The sequence below is a fragment of the Chiloscyllium plagiosum genome, chromosome 3 (assembly GCF_004010195.1).
Source record: "Chiloscyllium plagiosum isolate BGI_BamShark_2017 chromosome 3, ASM401019v2, whole genome shotgun sequence".
NCBI classification, from domain to species: domain Eukaryota; kingdom Metazoa; phylum Chordata; class Chondrichthyes; order Orectolobiformes; family Hemiscylliidae; genus Chiloscyllium; species Chiloscyllium plagiosum.
The window spans coordinates 17,393,400-17,410,759 of NC_057712.1; the positions used below are offsets into that span (position 1 = coordinate 17,393,400).

General features: G+C 41.3%; 1 protein-coding gene across 3 annotated transcripts in view; it reads right to left on the minus strand.

The window, feature by feature from the left end:
- LOC122541302 (hippocalcin-like protein 1) overlaps positions 1–8,977 on the minus strand; it is a 63,619-nt gene extending 54,642 nt beyond the window's left edge. Inside the window, exons 1-2 of one of the 3 annotated variants that reach the window (XM_043677941.1) lie at positions 8,837–8,977; positions 7,674–7,799 (exon numbers count right to left, since the gene is read on the minus strand). The gene's annotated coding sequence lies outside the window, so the exon portion shown is untranslated. Of the gene's footprint in view, positions 1–7,673; positions 8,012–8,836 lie in introns of those variants that run through there. The other 2 variants (XM_043677950.1, XM_043677935.1) reach the window with 2 other exon arrangements.
- Between the last annotated feature and the right edge of the window lie 8,383 nt (positions 8,978–17,360).

Sequence of the window (17,360 nt, forward strand, 5' to 3'; positions counted from 1 at the left end):
GGGAGAGAGGGAGAGAGGGAGAGAGAGAGGGAGAGAGAGAGGGAGAAAAAGACACAGATAAAGAACAGGCTGGAGATGCAGGTCCAGTCCAGAAGCTAGGTGCATGTCCCTGTGCTCACAGTGCCCTCGTTGCAACATCACAATGATAGTTGCTGGTATAGCATTGAAATGCAGAAGCTTGTTATAAGTGGATTAGTGGCCAGGTATGAGAATCCAGAGGTTGGCGCATGCCAGATGCTAATGTCCATGGACACACAGTGCATAGTCAGGTGCCCATGGATCATGCCTTGAGATGTTGGACACCAAACATGCAGGTCATTTGAAACAAGTGGGGAGCTGAACTGACCAGATGCTTGCTAGTTTCCTAACATCAAGATTATTTGGAGAGTTTGGCAAGATAGGCATCTGAATATTAATAAGGGAAACAGGGCCATTAACAAGGTATTAACAAGCAATAATCTGTCAATTGCTACCTCGCATGAATCATACCATGCTACACGGGAAAAGCATAAAAGATGGAGCAAGATTGTCTCATGGTTGAGGCATGCTTTGTGACACTTAACCAATTCTACCACACCTCACCAATGTCCATGCCACTCAGACCAAAAGAAGACTGCGCTTGCTGTACTTTAAGATAGAAAATTCACTGGCTTCGCACTTCAAAAATTTCCAAGGTTCATAATTTTCAAATATCTATCCCATCAATGTAACTTACTCTCAAAGACATTGACCATTGCAAATATTTTGCATATCTTTTTACAGTTGTTCATAGAACCAGATTTCATTGAAGTTGCCAAATTACTGGCTTAAATTAAAAGCTGCAAGTGTGGATAGGTGTACATGGCTAAACTTCATTGACCGATGTAAATATCACATGCACTGAATAGTTTTGAAAGCTCCAACTAAACCTTTATTCACCTCTTGTCCCAACCAAAATAATCCACTTTAAAGTTATCACCTATTTCTATCCATTAAGCTGCTTACTGTCCACCAGCACATGCTGCTTATTCAGTCATTTGCTGTTGTTTGACCTCAGCTATTGCTGTAATATTTAAAAATATTAATTCATTCCCAACTTTAGTCCTGGCTGCTATTGGTGGGTTTTTTTTTGAAAAAAAAACCGATAGATCTCCCTTCTAACTCTCTCTCTCTGGGTTGCATCCAATGTTTAAAACAGCAAAATTCATCTGGATGGAAGTCAGGATAGAAAGTTTCCATTTAAATCTCAGCACTGAAGTAGAATGGAGTAACAGATTGAAAAGTATTTGTAAAGCCCTGCTGGGACTGCCTGTGGAGAACTTTTGCAGCTCTCAAGTGAAATTAGTGGAAGGATGTGACTCAACTAAACACATGACCCAAGTAAAAAATAAAGATGGCCTCACCCCAGACATCCGCCATCCCTATAAACGGATATAAGTTCAAGAGTCCACAGAACTGTAATACTAATAGCCTTGCACTGCTTACAGCATCTTTGAGAATTCAATTCCTTCCTGCAATTAGCATTACTTAAATTGTTGGATTCTCAAGCACACTCTCATATTTTACAAAGATACACCTCCATTTTATGCAGCCCCATACATGCATGCATTTTCATGAAGCCACCATACTTTTGATTATACACTACTTGCAGGTGATATCCAAGTGTCAAGACTTGACTATTGCGCTAGCAACAAGGGAGGTTTGGGGTTAAGGCTTTGGTGTTAGGTGTGTTTTGAGTTGGTGGGAGAACTCAAAACAAGATGATAAGGGTCCTCACTGGAGGTGGAACCCTATCTTTTTACGGGTTTGTTATGGGTGCCCAGGGAAAATGGTTCGAAAAGAACGCAGACTTGATGAAGAACCTCGGGATTACAAGATTTAGATCATTTGCTCAAAACATTTCAAACCTGACTTTATCTTTGACTCTTGAGCTTTTAAGAATTTTTATGGACTCATAGGAGCTCCGTGCGACGTAGTATGTTTACATTTGGTAATACTGAAGAAACAAAAAGGCTTGATGGCATCAGATAAGTCAGTGCAAAGGCTCCCATCAATTCCACTTATATTGAGTTCAATAGTCACAAAATGGCTATTTATATCCAAATAAGCCTTCCTTCACTCTTGACAGAAGCTAACAGATTTGCTGTGCACTTTCTGTATTGCATTAAGACAGCCATAAAAGGTACAAAATATTATGTTCATCCACTACATAGCTTCAAGTCATAGCCAAACAAGAAACTAAAGGTACACTTGAAGTTAATGGAAATGCTTAACTTAACCAATGTAATTGATGACACTAAACAGCTCTATGAATTATGTCCAACCATAAATAACTAATTATTACTTTCCTCCTGCACAAGCTACTTGTTATAAACTAAGTGGACATCATCCAGCATCTCTTCAACCAGTTTCTAGAAAGTGTCAAACAGCAACTGCTATAACATCCTGTTGTTGGCACAGAGCCTTTTGTTGACAGCACTTAATAGGAATTTGAGGATTCAGGCCTATATTTCATTACAAGAGCAAAGTGCATTGACACTTCAATCTTTCATATTGCTTGGTTTCACATTATACAGTATTTAAGTAATGCTAAAAATTATCTTTTCTCATCTCCAAAATGGCAACTACAAAGATTTTACATCATTGTGTGTAACGTCTAAATTGCCATGCCTTTTGAGAGTAGATAGAGTAGATCTTCAACATGTTGCTGAAGCATAAAGGAAACTGACTGATAAAGAAACCATCCAATTTTAATTATCTGATGGCCATTGGTTTTACACCAGACTGCAATTTTTTTTTTAAATCCATCAATTCTGGTCAAGTATTGGTCACTAAACAGACCTATAAGCTCAAACTTAATATTCCAAAAGGGGTATAATCTGCAATATTAATACATTTCTAAGCCAACTCAAATAGCGGAGATGCTTCCTTTTTGCACATTTTATTATTGAGAGCATTCCTTGCCTACTAAAGTTATAACGGTACTGGATTTGCCACAGAGTACACAATTGAAAAGCTGTAGCCTATAGTTTCAAGGTGCACAAATTACCAATAAATGGGATTTGATTGTTTTCCACTAATCTTGTAAAGTTTCCTTCAAAATAACAAGTATTGAAGCTCAAAAGAGTCCCTGGATTTATATTCTCCAAGATTTAAAGTTGAAATTTTGCTTCAAAACAACCCCAGTTCCTATTTCTAGTGAGACCAAAAACCCTCCAATTCAATTCAAAACACATTTTGGGTACAGACAACTGTCATCTACCAAAAAGAAACTGGTGTTATTTATCACAAGCAGGATGGTTACTTTGTCCAGAATTTAAAATATTTTTCAGCGCTCAATGCTTATTAAGTGATAAATTACTTTGAGTGGAAGAATTACAGAAATGAATGACTCTGGACACGATTTCCCCAGTTTGAATGTTTTGATCTCTGCTCACAGTCTGCTGCTCACCATACAGGAAAACAGAATAAAAAAACAACCAGCAGTATACAATATTCAGCTGACTGAAATGTTAGTTGGATGGTCACAATATAATCACATTATCTCATGGTGTGGAGGGAAACCACAGATAAAGGAGAAATTATACAAATAAAATTAGGTTTCAGTTATGTAATGGATCACTATGTGTAATAGGATTTACTATCCTGTGGATTTTAACTGGCTAACCTAATCATACAATTGAGTGCACTCAAAGTGGTTCTCAGAAAGATTGTAGTTCAGTACCTTTTAAAAGAATCCTCAATGCTCAAATGCTACAACTAATCATTTCAACAATCTAAATTCATTAATTTAATTTCAATTGTTTCTATGAATGTACACTTGCAAACTAATTTCAGTTAATTATAAAGAATATAGGAGATTGTACAAAGTGCATAGTTTATGTAAAATTTGAGTTGTGGTGCAAGTTCTTCTTTGGCAATGAATTCTAGCAATAATAACCAGCAAGTCAGTGAGGAATTGAATGTTATATAGTTGAATGATTATAGGAGCTTAGAGGTCAAGACCTGATTATTAGGCCAAATCTAATTTTGCTAGCTTAAACTTTCATTAGAAGACTCAACTATTTTTGGATATGGATACATATTCAATCCTCCCTTCAGCTGAGATGAATTATCTCAGGTCTTGCACACTAACATTTAAACGTCACCATACAAGTCAAATTCATGTCAAGTTAAGTGCATCTCAAATACACTTGGTACACAATTTAGGTGATCTTATTCCTGGGCTCCAATTATAGAACATACATTTAACTTGCTTTTAAAATAACCAGGAACAAAGACATTGCTGAAGCTATTAGTTGCAACATTTGGGAATTGAAGCCTTTCTTTAAAAAAAAGTGTTTTTTTTTAAAAAAAGAATGGGACATGAATTAAAACAAACCAATCCCTTGAAGAAAGAACTCGCCAACTTTGTAATACTGTCAGAATTAAACGATTAGTTTGGCCGAGTTAAAGTCCACACGGGGAGTAAATCCTATTACATCATTTGATCCATTATTGAACTAAAATCTAATTTCACAGGTTACTTACCACAGCATCATTCATAAGAAGAATGATTTACAGAAGATTTGTATCGTTATTTAATAAAATTTCTCACGTGAATGCAGCATTACAAAATGAGCACCAGATTGCAACATATTTGAAATGTCAGTTACAAGGCAGTCAAATTGAAATGCCAAAATTGTCAGAAGGGATCTTGAGGCAATTTCAGAATTATGAAACATGCTACTTTCAAAGAATGCAAAACAAATACTGACATGTTACAAGTTGGTTTGGAAAATAGATGAACAAATATTTTGCTTCCATGAAGGCAGACAAGAATCTTACCAAGCTAAGTTCAATTACTTTTTTATTCATTTATTAGGTGTGGGCTTCATTACCTTAGTGAGTATTTATAGCCTGTCATTAAACTACCCTCAAGGAGGTGGCAGGAGTCTGCCTTTTTGAACTGCTGCAGTCCATATGGTAATACATACACCTGCAGTGCAGTTAAGGAAGAGTTCCAGAGTTTTGATCCAGTGACAGCAAAGGGAATAACAATACAGTTCGTAGTCAGGATGCTGATGGTGTTCCCATACAACATCCCACACAGGTGGGGGTGGGGAGACGGGTACACATTATCATTGATACACAACCACTCAAAGTAAATATCCAATTATACTTGGGAAGGATTGTTTTAAAGACAAAAACCCTTTTCGTTCCAGAATTTGATCTTTGTTAAAGGAAAAGCATATACTTAAAAACATGCAAATTTGTAATTCCAATGTGGAGATAACATTTTTCTGAATGAGTTTTACAAATAATTGGAGGATAATCTGGCATCGTGAATTTATCACAGCATTTAAAAATGGCTCTAATTGCTTAGGCCTGTTACAGCTGTGAAGAATTTTCTGAATGCAATCTAACTCAGCTATTGTCCGGTCTTCCAACCTCTGACCCTTCCAACCATAATTGCTCAATCAGACAAATTTCTAAATCAAGGCCTCCTGGTAGCACTCAAGAAATTCTATAAAAGGAAGTGATGTCAAAAGCATAAATAGCTTTGATTCACATTTCAAAGTGTTCTACTCCTAGCAGCCTAATGGAGATAAATAGTGTCCCTTTAAGAGGAAGAACTGGAGGAAACAATCGTGAGGTACAGTGATTGAGAAATCATCCTTTGAATTGGACAACCTGGATTTAAACATAGTTCACATGTCGAATTAAAGTCTTCTTTTAACAAGAGTTAAAAAATTGTGTAATCTTCGTATTTAAAATGTCCTGTTAATCAACTATGAGTGACTAGTACTGTATTGGAATAAATCCAGGTTGGGATTTAGGTATAATGTGTAAACACAGCTGTGACCCATGAAACAACTGACCTTAGAGTGCTCCATATGGCCACAGATACCAAACAGGGCATTCCTTCCTAACATCCTCACTTGAATAAAGCACAAGTATTTGAGAATTCTACACCATCCCAGAAGAACCTAATTGAGGAAGCAGGTATTTTACCATTCATCTGGTGCCATCACACAATAACAAGTGTTACACAAGCTCAGCCATAGGGGAATTAAACAATCACCACAGGCTAATCTCCACTACTGGCTGTGTGTAGAGAAGGGTGTGTTTCTTTTTCCTACCTCTGGAAAGAAAGGCCCAGGTTCAAGTCTGAATGACACCATAGGAACAGGTTGATGAAAAAGCAGCCTCCTTTCATTTGGTTTGACATCCAGCTGGATATACATTTGAAATGGGTGCCATGGCATTCTTGTACATTCTGGATACCAGGAAGCCTTTGTTTTGCCGCCACAGAGGATTAAAAGTCCAATCAGTAGTTATCAAAAATAGCCAAAATGACGTGCAATTATATGACCCGCTAAGCCTTCCATTATTTTACAGCCATACATTAAAAGCAGAGTGGTCTGTAAACTTGCCCCGTAAAGAATAAGCACAAGCAAGCATTCATTAGCTGGGAGAAGAGCTACTTTTGAATATCGGAGAGGAGATTATTTGAGTAATACTTTCAAACTGCACACAGCATTGGAAGTGGGCACCTTTAATGAATCAGATTCATGTCACTGAAAGTATACATGCTGAACTGCAATATACATAGATCACTAGCTGTCTCAACCTCACAGCCAAATCTAAAACCTGACCTGGAATTCTGGGTTAAAAACTAGCCAAGGCCTTGTACTGGTGTTTCACATTGCACTTGTGTCACAGGCCCACTCCACCTTGTCTGGCTATGCACCGAGCTTTGTGAGGATTATTCATCTCATCCATGGATTACTGCATGTCGTCGTGAGAACCTGCCAGGTAGACAGTATTTTTAAACAGATGCAGTACAGCAGCTTTACCGACCTCAAATAAAAAAAAAGTGAACAATCACAGAGTTTTCTCTTTACCAATTGCAAATACAAGCACTGTCCAGGATAAGTCAGCTTAAAGAAAACACTCCCTACGTTTTGGTTTAACAAGAAGGGAAAGAAGAGTTTATTGCCCACAAGTCTGCTTTTAAAAGAAATGTTCGAGGTCAACGTGTCATTCTAAAGTAGATTTTTCCCCCCTGTATTAAAGCTGGAAGTAGATTAGAAGCTCACATTCCAAAACTCCAAGGAAACACTGCTATTGACACGGCACTTCGGACATCAACGAGCGACAAGAACAGCATTTCAAGGAGGGAGTTTAAAACACCCTGGTCCAACTCATACGCCCATCTCCCGAGCAGTTACGAGTTACTTACAAAGCTCAGTTTTGCAGTTGCAAGACTGATGTCTACAGACCTCACCCTGGAAAGCAAAACATTACACCAGGCAAGTCATTCCAATAACGGTCAACTTTTAAAACGTTCGCTTTGGAAAACAAGTTTGGGGCGGCAGGGATTTGGGGGGTGGAGGGTGGGTAGAAAGGCGACAGAATATGGCCAAGTTATTTTGGGGGTGGAAGTGACAAACATACTTTGTAATACGCCCGGGGGGGGGGTAAGAGCGGAAGGAAAAAAAAGAGGAAGAATTAGCTTGGAAGCTGTTTATTAGAGAGAGCAACCACTCCACACCCCACCATTCTGCACTTTATTTTCCGGCAGCTCCTGTGTGGAACCACTGTAGCACTAACAATTCGGGAAAGTTGCTGTAGTGTATTGCTCGCATTGCAAACTAGCTTCCTCTCTCACACACACACACACACACACGCGCGTACATACATAGACTCACCAAATACCCCACAGGGCTCCTTAAGAGTGCACCTTTCCTCCTCACTTTTACTCTGTAGGTCCGTTGTTCAGTCCAATTGATTTTTGTTTTTGATTTTAAAAAATGACCGGAGCCAGGATCAAAAACCTAGCTCGTTAAGATAGATAAAAGGAGACCTCAATTAGTCACGATACGATGTAGAAATTACAAGCCTGCAGTGAGAGAGCATCAGTGGTTTGTACACAGCCTTGTCTACGCCAGGAGCAACCCTTTCCATTTCAGGCAAAGGATGAAGAGCCGCCGCGCGGCTCCATGTAACTATTTCCATGGACCAGCCCACCCACTGGAAAGAGGGGAGTGGGGGGTGTGAGGACAAGGGCCTTTCCCACACAATCACCCATCTCTTTTTCATTATGGTACAATCCTTCCACACTAATCACTCCACTGCAATTACTCGGCAGCTCTTGTTATGAGGATAGAAAATGCTTATGTGTCAAAAGTGAAAGCAAACAAACAATCCACCCCCCCCCAGGTTTTTTAATTTAGCACATTCCAGCCTATCTGTATTTCTCAGTGACAGGAAGTGAAGCCTGAACTGATCCTTCAATCTACTCCAGTTTAAGGGTTGATACTTATAGTAACAATTGTCCAAATTAAAGACTCGCTGTCTTTCCTTAAGAGAAGTCATTTAACCAGGTCAGGCTAGAAAGAAGGTGAAATAGTTGTTTCCATACGGAATCCATATTTCCGTTTTAAAAATAATAGCATTTGTTTTGCGTGCTGCTTTTTTTTTTATCCTTACACGAGCAGCTTCTTCGGGGTATTATCCCAAAAGTTTTCACTTATCCTATTTTTGGGACAAGTTAATTAGACTGTAAATGCTGAGAGTACAACCTATAGAGGACGTACTTGCGCAGTTTGTCGAGGGGGATGCATTGATGTGCCTCCAGTGTGTCAACATGGCAAGTAATTTCTAAGACCTGAGATCTATTTATCGAGACATGATTTTCGCTATTTAATATCTAAAGTGGGATCACTTTTCTCGCAACAATTGCAAATGCTAAAATTTAGTAACGTTGTTACACAATAGAACAGTCAGAAATCTCTCCTAATGCAAATGCTTTCCGACTACACATTTCCAATAAACCGAAACTTTTTTTAATCTTTCAGCTACAGTCACTTACTGCTTCATAATCAGTACAGATCGATATTCCAAAAGCTACGCGTGTTTTCGTTTTGTTAAAAATTTATTACAATCCTATATACCGAATGACCAGGACTCTGCTTGAGAGTTAATGCTGACATTAACGACCATGTTAACTGACTCAAAAAAAATGGAGTCATGTGAGCAAATTCCTTTTCAGGTTAAAGTAGCGGGTGCTACAAACATTCGCGAGATTCAGACTTGAATGGGAAAATTGCCCGAAGAGGAGAGATTACGTGGAACAAGCATCTTTTCTCCAGATCTTGGGTTATCTCATTTCATGGAATCATATCATATATAGCTTATAAAATTCTAAGTGGTATTGTGTGTCATACGTTGCAAGTATATTTCCCTAATTGGTGACTCCCGCAGAGAGTTATAGACCTACAATAAAGGGTTTGCCATTTAGGGAGCATCCTGTTCTTTGGATGCTGCCTGAGCTGCTGCGCTTTTCCAGCAACACATTTTCAGCTCTGATCTCCAGCATCTGCGGTCCTCACTTTCTCCTAGTTTGCCATTTAGGACAAAGATGAACACTTTTTCTTTACCTCCGAGATCTGTGGAGTAAATTGTTGGGTAGGTTCAAAATTGATAATGGGTGGATTTTAAGGGAATCAAGGAATATACAGATAAAGCTGAAAAGTGGGGTTCAGTCAGAAGTTCTGACAATCTCTGCAAGACATGCATGTGGATAACAATGTATTCACTTGACATTGTGAACCTACTTACCATAGACCTTTGTGTTGGATTCATATATCATGGCACTCTAAACACATCTCTATGACACTATGTGCTGCCATGATCTGGATCTGAAGAAAGTGTCTAACATTAGATGTGATTCTGCTTTTGAATAACATTGAACAAATAATCCTAAATGTGCTGAGAATTATACTAACGATAAATTGAAACTGACCAGATAGGCTCACAATGTGCCTTCCTAACACTTGCTAAAAGCTATGTGTATGAACATCCGTATCCTCTGCAAAGAGAGAGAGAAGACATCTAGGCATTGCATTGTTTCAATTAAAGAAAAACAGGGGGACAATCTTTCTCTGGTTCCATCCATATGGCTATGCCTTGACCACAGCATAGTTGTTGTGCAAAACGATACCATATAACAGTGAATAGCTAGTGCCAATCTCCTGCCATTTTCCCATATGCCTGCTCACTATTTCTATCCAAATAATCATCCAAAGTCCTCTTGAATGTTACAATTGAACCTGCTCTACCATATTTCCTTCTGGGCAGAGGGCAGAGGTCCTTTGCAGGTCTGAGAGAGTGTGGCCCTCAGTTGAGGCAGGGCTGACTGCACGGAGAGTAGGTGGTGGCGTGCGGCTCTGAGTGTGGAGCAGAGGATCTGGAAAGAGAACTGATTTGTAGTACATGCTGGTTGTCCTGTTCAGGTCCAAATTGTGTTGGACTGAATGTGGTCTGGAGTCCATGCGGGATCAGTCAGTTCCATAGGCAGGCGCTGAGGAAGGAGATGTGGCTGTGGTAGCGAGTCTGCTTCGGGACATGGCTGAAGAGCTTCAGGGCAGAAGTCCTTTCAGGTCTGGGGCATAGAACATAGAACAATACAGCACAAAACAGGCCCTTCGGCCCACGATGTTGTGCCGAACATTTGTCCTAGATTAAGCACATATCCATGTACCTATCCAATTACCGCTTAAAGGTCACCAATGATTCTGACTCTACCATTCCCACAGGCAGCGCATTCCATTCCCCCACCACTCTCTGGGTAAAGAACCTACCCCTGACATCCCCCCTATACCTTTCACCCTTCACCTTAAATTTATGTCCCCTTGTAACACTCTGTTGTACCCGGGGAAAAAGTTTCTGACTGTCTACTCTATCTATGCCTCTGATCATCTTATAAACCTCTACCAAGTCACCCCTCATCCTTCGCCGTTCCAACAAGAAAAGGCCGAGAACTCTCAACCTATCCTCGTACGACTTCCTCTCCATTCCAGGCAACATCCTGGTAAACCTTCTCTGCACCCTCTCCAAAGCTTCCACATCCTTCCTATAGTGAGGCGACCAGAACTGCACACAGTACCCCAAATGTGGCCTAACCAAAGTCCTGTACAGCTGCAACATCACTTCACGACTCTTGAATTCAATCCCTCTGCTAATGAACGATAATACACCATAGGCCTTCTTACAAGCTCTATCCACCCGAGTGGCACAGCCCAGCTCTGCATCATATCTAAGTCCCTTTGCAGCTGACAACAGCCCTCTTCACTATCCACAACTCCACCAAACTTCAGGACAGTGTGGCCCTAAGTTGAGGCAGGGCTGACCACCCAAAGGATCCGTCCACATCCGACAGAAATTTACCTGTATCTCCACCAATATCATCTACTTGTATCCATTGCACCTGATGTGGTCTCCTCTACATCGGGGAGACAGGACACCAACTTGCAGATTGTTTCAGAGAATATCTCTGGGACACCCGCACCAACCAATCCCACCACCCCATGGCTGAACACTTCAACTCCCCCTCCCACTCCGCCAAGGACATGCAGGTCCTGGGCCGCTTCCATCGCCAAACCCTATCCACCTGATGCCTGGAGGAAGAACACCTCATCTTCCGCCTTGGAACCCTGCAACTACACTGGATTAATGTGGATTTCACCAGTTTCCTCATTTCCCCTCCCCACACGGTGGCACAGTGGTTAGCACTGCTGCCTCACAGCACCAGAGACCCGGGTTCAATTCCCGTCTTGGGCAACTGTCTGTGTGGAGTTTGCACATTCTCCCCGTGTCTGCGTGGGTTTCCTCCAGATGCTCTGGTTTCCTCCCACAGTCCAAAAATGTGCAGGTTAGGTGAATTGGCCATGCTAAATTGCCTGTAGTGTTAGGTAAAGGGGTAAATTTAGGGGAATGGGTCTGGGTGGGTTGCTCTTTGGAGGGTCGGTGTGGACTTGTTGGGCCGAAGGGCCTTTTTTCACACTGTAAGTAATCTAATCTAATCATATCCCAGTCCCAAGCTTCCAACTAGGCACCACCCTCTTGACCTGTCCATCGTCTTTCCCATCTATCTGCTCCACCCTCCGCTCCAACCTATTACCTTCTCTCCCACCTTCATCTACCTATTACATTCTCAGCGACCTTCGCCCCAGCCTCACCCCCTCCTGTTTATCTCTCAGCTCCCCCAGCCCACAAGCCTCATTCCTGATGAAGGGCTTATGCCCCAAAACATCAATTCTCCTGCTCCTAGGATGCTGCCTGACCTGCTGTGCTTTTCTAACACTACACTCTCGACCACCATATTTTCTGTCCACTTATCCCATGTTCTAACTACTCCATGTGTGAAAAAGTTTTTTCTCATTTTATTCTTGCTTCTTTAGTATATCGCTTAAGATCTATGCCTCTCATTCCTTTTCGTTTTACAACTAGGAACAGCTTCTCCCCACCTACTCTGTCCAGCTTACTCATGACTTTGAAAGCCTCTATAAAATCTTGTCTGAACCTTCTTGCCAAGGAGAACAGTCCAACTTCTTCAACTTATCCCAGAATTGAAATTTCTCATTGCTAGGATCATTTTTGTAAATCGCTTCTGCATTCTCTCCATCTTTCCTATGATGTCGTACCCACAATCATAATCAGTACTCCAGCTGAGGTCTAACAAGTGACTTGTATACATTCAACGTCACTTACTTGTCCTTTACTCTATGTCCCTATTAAGTTAAGAACGCATTAACTTCCTGAAGAAGTGTTGGATGGGGTATAAATACATTTAAAAGACATTTGGATAGGTACATGAATAAGAAAGGTTTGGAGGGACATGGGCCAGGTGCAGGCAGGTGGGATTAGTTTAGTTTGGATTATGTTTGGCATGGACTGGTTGGACCAAAAGGTGCTGTGTGACTCTATAACACTATGTTTTACTAACTGCTCTCTCCACCTGTCCTGCCTCCATTGATGATCTGTGCACACATATCATAGAATCCCTACAGTGTGAGAACAGGCCATTTGGCCCAACAAGTCTCCACTGACCATTCAAGAGTAACCCACTCATACCCATCCCCTAACCTATTACTCTACATTTCCCCTGACTAATGCACCTAACCTACATATCCCTGAATACTATGAGCAATTTAGCATGACCAATTCACCTAACTCACATCTTTGGACTGTGGGAGGATACCCATGCAAACACGGGGAGAAAGTGCAAAATCCACACAGACTGTTTTACAATAGCCAGTTTTGTGCTACTGACCCTTTTATACCAAGGACTATAAACTTGTCTCACATGTCTGTTATTTGACGTAGTATTAAACGCTTTCTGGAAATGCATGTATATCACATCAACAGCATTACTCTCATTGAGTCTTCTAGTTGCATCTTCAAAAACACCCAACAGGTTAGTTAATCACAATTTCCCTTTTAGAAATCCATGTTGACTCTTCCTAATCAACCTACCTTTTTCCATGTGACTAATAATTCTATCCCAAATAATTCTTCCTATAAGTTTCCCCATCATTGAAGTTAAACTAATTGGAATTAATTGTAACCTTTCTTGAACAAGGCCATAATGATTTTAATTCTTCAGTCTTTTAACAACTCCCCCACGTCCAGTGGACATGAAAAGATTGTGGCCAGTGTACCTGCAATTTCTACCCTCACTTCCTTAGATACATCTCATCTGATCCTGGTTCCTTGTCAACTTCATGAATTCAGAGACAAGTTGCCTTTTTTATATCAAAATAAACATTTGGTGGATGGGTGGGATGGGTTGGGAGTGGGGTGGTGAGGGGAAGGGGAACATGTGGTGGGTTACAGTCTCTAGATGTAGTCTCCAAAGCAACACCTTGAACAAGCTGTTCGCATTATATATTAATGATTTGGATGAGGGAACCGGGGGCATTCTAGCGAAGTTTGCCGATGATACGAAGTTAGGTGGACATGCAGGTAGTACTGAGGAAGTGGGGAGGCTACAGAAGGATCTAGACAGGTTGGGAGAGTGGTCCAGGAAATGGCTGATGGAATTTAACGTGAGCAAGTGCGAGGTCTTGCACTTTGGCAAAAAGAATAAAAGCATAGACTACTTTCTAAATGGTGAGAAAATTAATAAAGCCAAAGCACAAAGGGATCTGGGAGTGCTAGTCGAGGATTCTCTAAAGGTAAACATGCAGGTTGAGTCCGTGATTAAGAAAGCGAATGCAATGTTGTCTCTTATCTCAAGAGGGTTGGAATACAAAAGCAGAGATGTACTACTAAGACTTTATAAAACTCTGGTTAGGCCCCATTTGGAGTACTGTGTCCAGTTTTGGTCCCCACACCTCAGGAAGGACATACTGGCACTGGAACGTGTCCAGCGGAGATTCACACGGATGATCCCTGGAATGACAGGTCTAACATATGAGGAACAGCTGAGGATACTGGGATTGTATTCGTTGGAGCTTAGAAGATTAAGGGGAGACTTAATAGAGACGTACAAAATAATACATGGCTTGGAAAAGGTGGATGCTAGGAAATTGTTTCAGCTAAACGAGGAGACTAGGACCCGTGGACACAGCCTTAGAATTAGAGGGGGTCACTTCAGAACAGAAATGCGGAGACATTTCTTCAGCCAGAGAGTGGTGGGCCTGTGGAATTCATTGCCACGGAGTGCAGTGGAAGCCGGGACGCTAAATGTCTTCAAGGCCGAGATTGATAGATTCTTGTTGTCTAGAGGAATTAAGGGCTACAGGGAGAACGCTGGTAAGTGGAGCTGAAATGCGCATCAGCCATGATTGAATGGCGGAGTGGACTCGATGGGCCGAATGGCCTTACTTCCACTCCTATGTCTTATGGTCTTATAATCAGAGAACATGCCAACCAATCAGTACACTTTTCTCATGCAGTGTAAATTGTTGATCCCTTTGAATGTTATGACTGTTTTTATTTTTAATTTGCCAGTATTCAAATTGATAGCTCACATAACCACATAAAAATGTAACTGTTTTGATATGTGTCACTTTTAATAATGGTTTAATGAAGCTATCCAAAATAATGAAGGATTTGGTCGAGTAGATAGGGAGACACAAGATTATGGAGATATTGAATGTCGCACCTCCTGGATGGACAGCTGAAGAGAAACCTATGTTCTCTCATTGAGGAAGGCCCATTGATATTGAGAGTCATTCCGCCACTTAGGTGATGAGTGCCGGACATTTCCTAGGATCAGGAAGCCACATGTGGAAATCTCACTTACTGAAGTATGTTGCTGAAAAATATGTTGCCAAAAGCGCAGCAGGTCAGGCAGCATCCAAGGAGTAGGAGAATCGACGTTTCGGGCATAAGCCCTTCTTCAGGAAGACTACCCTTCCTGAAGCCCTGAAGAAGAGCTTATGCCTGAAACGCTGATTCTCCTGTTCCTTGGATGCTGCCTGACCTGCTGCGCTTTTCCAGCAACACATTTTTCAACTTTGATCTCCAGCATCTGCAGTCCCCACTTTCTCCTACTGAAGTATGTTGGCCAATCAGACATCGACAGGTCTTCCAACAAGCAGTGCTACTGGGGAGGTGGTGACTACTGCTGAAATGACAGACTTCCAAGACTGAAGAGAGACCCGGGCCACAGGCAAATCATATTAGGAAGGGTTTCAGGGATTGTGAGTTGCAGATAGAATGATCTGGGGGTGGCCAGCAGCAAGGTGCAACAGTAGTAGACTCGCAAACTTTAAGGGTATTTAAATGGTCATTGAATAAACATATGGATGAAAATGGAATAGAGTAGGATAGATGGGCCTCAGATTGGCTCCACAGGTTGGCACAACATCGAGGGCTGGAGGGCCTGTACTGCACTGTAATGTTCTATGTTGTAAGGGTAGGGGATGTCAGAGGTCACCTCATTTTTGCTATTGCATCCCTTTATAAAGCAAATGCAACATTTGAATGAGAGACTGTCTCCCGGGGAGACCATAAGTAGGTGGAACATTTTAGCTGTAATATATGCCACATATCAACAGGCCCATTCCTGAAGAAGGGTTATGCCCAAAACGTCGATTCTCCTGTTCCTTGGATGCTGCCTGACCTGCTGCGCTTTTCCAGCAACACATTTTCAGCTCTGATCTCCAGCATCTGCAGCCCTCACTTTCTCCTCCATCAATAGGCCCACCCACCTCTGGGTTAATGCCACTTGTAGTGTTCCTACCTCTATACAAGGAGATGCAGGGTGAAGTCCAACCTGCTCCAAAGGTATTAAATAACATCTCTGATTCTGCTGGTTAGACAATATCTATGTAATAAGGCTTGGCTGAGCACCAAGAAAACCATTAAAAAGCCAAAGCTTGGAACATCTTGGCTAGTTCCTGTTCTAAGAGCATCATAATGTGCAAAAAAAAAAAACAGCAACAGAAAGATAAGGCCTTTAAATGTTTTTCATATGTCCACCCAAACACCTCAATTAAGGGTGAGGTGAGAAGTCCAACCACATGCCTTGTTCACAAGGACTCTTATTAATTTTATAGATGCACCATACAAAGCATCCTATATGGAAGCATCACAGTGCGGTACAGTCATGAACGTAGCCCAGTCCATCATTCAAACCAGTCTTCCATCCATTGACTCCATCGATACTTCCTGCTGTCTTGGGAAGGCAACCAACATAATCAAAGACCCCTCCCATCCTGGTTATACTGTCTTCCATCAGGCAGAAGATATAGAAGTTTGAATACACATACGGATATATTGAAGAACAGCTTCTTTCTTGTTGTTTGAATGGACCTCTCAACTGTTAATGTTGATCTCTCTCTCTGTACCATCTCTCCAGCTGTATCACTGTATTCTGCACTCAGTTCTACTACCCTGATGCATAATACTATCTGCCTGTATAGCACACAAAACAACACTTTTCATTGTATCTCAGTACATGCGACAACAATAAAGCAATCAATCAATAAATCAATCAATTCCTGATCCCCCAGTCCCTGTTTAATTCTGGCAGAGTCAAGATACAGCAGGATTCAAGCTCACTACCGCCCTGCCTAATTATAAATGGCCATCCCACCTCCGAACCTGCCATCAGAGAAACCATCAAATTCGATTTTCTGTTTCCATTGGCTAGGGATCAATAACTAAAAGACACAGATTTAAGATCAGTGGCATAAAAATCAAGGGAATACACAATTTGATTTGCACTGCAAGCTGTTATGGTCTGAAATTATTGTCTGAAGGGATGCTTCAAGTTGATTTAATAATAATTTCAGAAGGAAAATTTACAGGGCTATAGGTAAAAAGCGGGACTAACAAAAAGCTGTTTCACAGCTGCTGAAGGGTGCTGAGGAGGAAATGGGGTGACTGCAAGTGGGGTGGAGTGAAATGGGAGGCTGCAAGATGGGATAGGAAGACATGATGGCTGCAGGAGTTTGGAAAACTGGATGGAGGTAAACAGGGATTGTGTAGAGAGGGAGACGGAAATGGGCAGTTGAAAGAAAGTTGGAAAAGAGGGAGGCTGGAAAAGATGCAGAGGAGAAAGGGAGAGCAGTGGCGGGAAGAGGGAGGCTACAAGAAAGTGT